Here is a 6,569-nt window from a genome sequence, read left to right on the forward strand (position 1 = left end):
GCTATGGATCTTCTTTACTGATTTTTTCTTGGTTTGGATGACTCTTTCATTTTTGTCAGTTTTTCATTTTTCTACAATGGTGTATTAGAAATATCGAATGGTAGCAAAAATCTTTAATAAGTTGTTGAGATGTTGTTGCATTATTGTCCTTCACTCTTTCATACACTTTAGTCTTCTTTGTAACACTTATGTTTTATTTTTACTTTGTCAAACAGGTTACAAATCAAATTGTTTAGCCAAATTACGATACACATGTCAATTTGATCTTATCATAGTGTTATAATATGCATAAATAGTAATTAGTTAGAAAACGATTCTTATTCTCCAATTCATTGTTTCAATTCCAATGTGTAATTAGTTTTGCTCATCTTATACTAATAATAATAATTATTAGAGTTCACCTATAAAGTTTCGATCCTTACTTTACTCTCTTACTTTTTGTCCCATATCTAATCTTATATATACTACGGAGTATATTATTATAACACAAAATGTGATATTTTAAATATATGTAATCTTTCCTTGAAATTATTTGGAATAGTTGTTAAAGTTGCTCACATAAAAGTTCACAACCGTTTCTTTGCAAGATAAACATAGGCTAAGTACTTTAAAATGCACCAAAAGGACAATAAAAAAAAGATCTTCATTCAAGCAATAAAGAGGCAAAATGCAATGTTTGTTGGTGAAAAAACCATTCATATTCTATAATCTTTAAGCCGGTCAAAGTAATGGTTAAATAATAAAGAGACAATTGAATAATCGCTAATTAAAGAGACAATTGAAGAACCATTAATTGAACAGGCAATTGAATCATTAGCAACTCAAACGAGAAAATTGAGAGTCATTGATTTTCTTTCTATAAAATCTCATCAAAATATCAATTCATATTGTCTTATTTGATACCAGGTTGTCGAAACCAATATTACCCGTCTTTTGAAAACAAGGGATGACAATGGAGCGCAATTTCATGTTCCAATACTTCTATGGCGTCAATATTGTCCATAAGAACAGAAGTACCCGAAAATTCAATTTGACGGATTGTGTCCTCACTTCAAAACAACCAAGCTATTCACATTTTGGTTTGCGTACCATCCAGAATCAAAAATTTGGTGTATTAAACTTTTGTTTTAAAATACCGTTCCCCCAGTCGTGTTTATTTATTTACTTTTTTTTTTAATTATTTGTGAGTGGTTTTTTAATTAAAATTAAACAAATGATTGAGAGGGGGACTACTCCATATAAGTTATTCACAAATTAAACACTTAAACACAATCAATTATTAACGATCCCGTGATTTTCACGGGCTCCAAAACTAGTTGAATCTTAAACCCTTATAATTATAATCGCTGCTCTGTGAAGAAACCCAAAGTTCCACATGTGAGGGTTGTCCCACATTGATAAAAGAGGAGAAGAATTACCACTTTATAAGGTAAGGGGCTACTCCCTCTATTGCCAATTGGTTTTAGAGTGGAACCCTCTTGGGCCTAAGTTGTGGACTCTTCTCCTCCGTTTGGGTGCGGCCCAGGCCCGTTGTTGAATTTAACATGGTATCAGAGCCCATGGCTAAAGACCTGGGTTTCATGGGCCAAAGTTTGCAGTCGGACGAGCAAAGTTGCTCGTTCTGAATTTGTCCTTCCGAGTAAATTTCCCAAGTTTTCAAGCATCCACCAAAAAATGACGAGCAAAGTTGCTCATTGAATTTGTCCGAAATCACCTGTGTGAAAAGTGGGCCTCACATGTGAGGGGGAGTGTGAAGAAACCCAAAGTTCCACATGTGAGGGTTGTCCCACATTGATAAAAGAGGAGAAGAATTACCACTTTATAAGGTAAGGGGCTACTCCCTCTATTGCCAATTGGTTTTAGAGTGGAACCCTCTTGGGCCTAAGTTGTGGACTCTTCTCCTCCGTTTGGGTGCGGCCCATGCCCGTTGTTGAATTTAACATGCTCCTCCCTCTCTCTCTCTCTTCGCTTTCGTTTCTTCTTAAATTTCCCCAAATTTTCAAGCATCCACCAAAAAATGGTGCAATTACTCCTTGTTCTCTCGAAATCACCTAAACTGAAGACAATATCACGCAAATTAGCAAAGAGACATTCAATCAAATCAACAAGAAGAGGTAAAAATTTGATGTTCCATGTTTGATATTTGAGTGTGAATTTTTTATCAAATTTTCATTCTATGATGTTGTTACATGATTGATTTGCTATTTCCGATTCAAGATTGTTATACTTCATATGTGTTTACAACATTTTTGCATGATGATTAATATTATAATTTGATAACCTAGGGTTTACGATTCTATTGATGATTTTTTAGAGTTTAAATATCACTTTTAGCTGTTATAATCATAATACACCACTATTTTACACTTATTATCATATAGCCACTGTGTTGATTTTGTCGATTTTGATTAGCTAATTGCATTGTTACAAACCTCAGAATACATGTTTATAAACATAATTAGAATCTACGGCTTCAATCGAGAGTATATAATGGAGGAAGGTTAGGTTAATTTTCTATTTCAGTCTATTAATTAGGATTAGATTATGATCAATATTTATATATAAAAAAAAACATTCTAGTCCAACATTTTAATTTTCTAAAGATCAAGATGTAAACAAGATTGTTTTATATTGCAAATAAAAATACTATGTTCTGATAATGGCGAAAACAATGTTACTATAAATGTGCAACTGTGTTATTATATCGAGTAAATCGTGTTACTCCAATATTTTAAACTGAACAATTGTGTTATGATATAATTATTTTACTCAAAAGTCATCAATCCTACTGAAACATTCTAATATCATAATTAGAATCGAACCGACCTTTTTCACTCTTTTTGCTACCTTTCTCAATGATGATGCTATTTTATTGTTACTGTTGTTTTAATTGTGGTATTATATGATAATGAAACTGTGTTATTTTAATTTTATATTTAATTTATTGGTTAATTGGCTATCTGTTTGATCTCAAAATGCATATTGTTGGACACTGGAGTGTAGGACGAGTCATGTGGCTAGACAACAATATTTTGGCTGATTATTTGATGCATCCTCTTAACATTAGCGAAAGAGTATCACATTTTAAATTTGATAATGTTAAATTTTTTAAAGAGATTCAAACATTAGCAATGATATTACTGTTAGATTCATTAATCTCATTAATTTACATATTCATATATGAATTGATTTATTTAGTCATAAAATAAAAGCTAGATCTTATGCATGCAAACTTAAACAAGATAAGAGAAGATATCGTCTATCTTACATTGGGATTTCGGATTAATAGGGCACCAACAAATTCACCTATTTGTTAGTTCTTGAGCTTCCTTATAATGGATGAACAAAAAGGTCCAAAATAGAACCTCTCCCAAAAGTGAATACCCAAAGAAATCCCTTAATAACTTATATATTTATGAACTAGTAAAAATATAAGTTTTACTTAAAATTGACACAAAAATATTATGTATTTGCTTTTGAATATTTTCGGCCAAGAGGAGAGATTTGTGTGGATTTATCTCTCTAAGTTTTCACAAATTATGGAGAGAATATCTTTCTTACACTAGAAAAATATTAGATGAAGTAATGAATAAAAATTAGAGGAAACCATTTTGTTTCTCTTAGTGGAAAACCGGTGGGAGGGGTGGTAGAGGGAGCCAATGCATGAGGCTCATTTTCTTCCCAAGAAAAATAGGGTTGCATGGCTACTATTAGGGTCCGTTTGGATTGAAGGAATTGAAGAGAAGAGGAGGGGAGGGAAAGGGAGGGATTTAATTTCCTTTGTTTGGATAAAAAATATGGGAGAAAGGAAATGGAAGGGAAGAGAAATGAGAGGACTTATTTTCCCTCCTATAAAACAAACTATAATCTTTTCAAGGGTGACAAGATTTGGAAAGAAAACATTATTTGGACTCTAATTATACCACTAGCATCCTTCTATCCTCCATCCATTCTTCATCTTCCTCCTTCCTCCCCTTCCATTTCCCTTCATAATTTTTGTTATCCAAACACCCACATTCTATTTGCCCTCCCCTTCTCTCCCCTCCCTTCACCTCCCCTCACTCCCCCTCCCCTCCCCTTCCCTCCTAAAATTGTATCCAAACGGACCCTTAGGCTTTAATCTATCATGTTTTCCACTTAAAATAAAAAACACAATATAATCCTTAAACACCCTCCATTTTCGGCACATATGCATAAAATGGGAGGTCCATTTTATTTTGTCATTTGTCAATTATAACATATGTGACATGTTACTTGTCTTATGAAATTGTAATGTATTTTTAACATATTAAAAATCAACATACTCATAAAATATGTCATTTAAAAAATCGACTAGTAATTCGTAATTACTTGTACCAAAACGGTTTATCAAATTATAAATTACAACGTCTTGTATTTATAATAAATTATTCATTCAATTTCAATTTCAATTGTTTCGTAAACAATAATTTTATCCAAGTAATAAAACAATTTGATTACTTAGACCGTATCCAATTTAATCGAATTATAATAAGACACGTTAATCTTACTCACAAATCATCCGTCAATTTTAAGTAATTTAATTAACTCGTATCGGCATACGATTAATTAAATGATCAATTAAGAGTATTTCCCTATAGGTATGACCTAAGGGGATCAACTGATCACCACCGTCGCACGAAAGTAATGTCAAACTCTAGTCAGCCAATCATTACCGATATGTGTGGACCAGTTGATTGTAAAGTATTACATCCCACATGTATTCTTAAAATGAGATTTAAACATGTGATCATCATGATCGATGGTTGTGATCGCATTATTGTCGGAGGACACATATTCCAACAATTACTCTGTCTGGATTTGTTTTATTTTTCTCTATACATGTATTGTTAATAACTTAATCCAACATCCTTGATTAGTTATTGCTATTGTAGTTCATTTCATTAAGATCTTTTGTTTTTTTTGGAAGGTTATTAGCTCAATGGTAGAGTGATGTACAATCTTGTTCAAGTCCTGCATAGCCTAATTCTTTGGTGTTAGTACTGTTATTGAATTGAATAAGTAATGTTACTTTATTTAGTATGTTATGTTACCATGCTGAATAAATAGTGTTAGAAAATAGTTTTAACTTTAATGATATCTTGAAAAGTAACAAATGACCAGTGCTACAGTATACTATAACATGTGTTACTCTATAGGGTAACCAATGTTATTCTACATGGTGCGTAATAATATTCAGTGTTAGAGTTACTTTGTAGCATAACTACTATTTTTCATATAGTAACTAGTGTTATTCATAGTGTAATTAGTGTTACTCTATAAATTACCCAGTGGTACTTCATAGAGTAACCAATGTTACTCCATAGAGTATTACATCAAAATTACTGTCACTATTTATTGTGACAAGTGTTACGCTATAGTGTGACTAATGTTACTTGGTAGAATCATTAGTGTTACATAATAGAGTAATCATTGTTACTTCACATAATCATATATGAATTATAAAATATGTTCTAATGATGTTTGAATGACATTCTGTTAATGTTTTAGGGTTTGAAGCACTAATTGTCCCATATTTCGAATATTCAACTCACTAATTTGAGACTGAAAAAGGATAATTAATTTGTTGATTGAATGTGCTACAAACTTATTTTTTAAATTGAGTCCTCGACAAACTTATTCCATTATCCATATATACTTATTAATTTCTATTTGTATTATTTGTTTTTCTTTATATTTCTAAATGATGTGTGAAGTGATTTACTTGTAATGTTCATGTCATCTCATATGTGTATAATTCTTTTTGCAGGATTTACTACTTTTTGTCTGACTATTGTCTACTGTTTGTTTGATTAATTGTGCTTGTCCCAGATGAAGTGAGGATATATCAATGAGTTATCAGATGATAGTTATAAGTGCTATCTAGACAGATACGAACTTTTTATTATAGTGGCGTAACAATTGAAGTATAGATGTTCATTGAATAATTAGGGTAGTGAATATGCAGATTATGAGTCAGTTTTCCATTCAATGGAAAACAGAACAATGATTGTGCCTCTTTGAGTCTTTAGTGATGTATACATGTTTATGTAAGGGTTCTCTCGAACTTTGAGTTAAGTAGCAATTCTGTAACTCACTCTTTCATTATTATTTAGTTAATTTTTGGACAAAGTTAGTTGTATTATTGGTAAGAAAACCACATATTTCACATGATGTTGAATTTCCGATTAGCATTTTTGTTAGGCTATTAGCTCAATGGTAGAGCAATGTGCAATCTTGTACAAAGATGTGGGTTCGAGTCCCGCATAGCCTATTCTTTCTTTGAAGTAGTGTTATTTTATTTTATTCAATAACTAGTGCTATTATGCAAAGATACTAGTGTAACAATATAAAATGACCAGTGCTACATCTTAGAGTAACCAACGTTACTTCTTAGAGTAAATAGTGTTATTATGCAAATATACTAGTGTAACAATAAAAATGACCAGTGTTACTTCTTAGAGTAACCACCGTTACTTATTAGATTAACTAGTGTTATTATGCAAATATACTAGTGTAATAATATAGAATGACCAGTGTTACTTCTTAGA

At 31.6% G+C, this 6,569-nt stretch overlaps 1 long non-coding RNA gene across 1 annotated transcript; it reads left to right on the forward strand.

Moving 5' to 3' along the window:
• Window positions 1-1,736: 1,736 nt before the first annotated feature.
• Window positions 1,737-6,150, forward strand: LOC141640117 (uncharacterized). Its single transcript, XR_012542862.1, has 2 exons — window positions 1,737-2,114; window positions 5,789-6,150. It is a non-coding gene; the product is annotated as an uncharacterized LOC141640117 (long non-coding RNA).
• The last annotated feature ends 419 nt before the right edge of the window (window positions 6,151-6,569 follow it).

Source organism: Silene latifolia, unplaced genomic scaffold (genome assembly GCF_048544455.1).
Source record: "Silene latifolia isolate original U9 population unplaced genomic scaffold, ASM4854445v1 scaffold_708, whole genome shotgun sequence".
Taxonomy (NCBI): Eukaryota; Viridiplantae; Streptophyta; class Magnoliopsida; order Caryophyllales; family Caryophyllaceae; genus Silene; species Silene latifolia.